The sequence below is a fragment of the Tupaia chinensis genome, unplaced genomic scaffold, assembly GCF_000334495.1.
Source record: "Tupaia chinensis unplaced genomic scaffold, TupChi_1.0 Scaffold000704_1, whole genome shotgun sequence".
In the NCBI taxonomy this organism is placed as follows: Eukaryota; Metazoa; Chordata; class Mammalia; order Scandentia; family Tupaiidae; genus Tupaia; species Tupaia belangeri.
This window is the reverse complement of record NW_006160227.1, coordinates 1,912,176-1,912,638: the sequence shown is the minus strand read 5'-3', so window position 1 is coordinate 1,912,638 and position 463 is coordinate 1,912,176. Positions and strand designations below refer to the sequence as shown.

At 55.7% G+C, this 463-nt stretch overlaps 1 protein-coding gene across 1 annotated transcript in view; it reads right to left on the bottom strand.

Annotated features, from left to right (window-relative positions):
* The window catches only part of H1-8 (H1.8 linker histone), a 7,909-nt gene that overhangs the window by 3,492 nt on the left and 3,954 nt on the right, over positions 1–463 (bottom strand). The window lies entirely within an intron of this gene.

The following is a 463-nucleotide window of genomic DNA, read 5'->3' as shown; positions in this document are numbered from 1 at the left end:
CTCTGCCCGCTCAGGGGCATCCCGACCCCCACGTCCCCAGAGACCTCTCCCCGCCCACCCCGCCCCACGTCCAGCCACGGGCCTCCTGCGCAACCAGCCACCTGCCCCAGCTCCTCCGCCACACTGTCCCCCTCGCCTTGCCAGGTTCCCATCCAAGCTCTGACTCACACCCAGAGCTCCCTGAGAATGGGATTCTTGAGACAGGTCACCCAGTGACCATGGGCACATCAAGAAAGTCCCTAAGGGCCAGCAGGTGGCGTGGTGGTTAAAGGCACCGGACGCCCACATGGCCGACCACAGGCTGAGTCCCGGACTTGGCAGCTTGCTTTCTCCCTGTCTCTCTCTCTCTGGTCAAATTGAAAAATAATGATAAGTAAATAAATTTTTATTTTTATTTATTTATTTTTTTTAAGAGTGAGGTTTTTGCTATAGGGCACGTGCGCTCACCAGAAAGACAGAGACA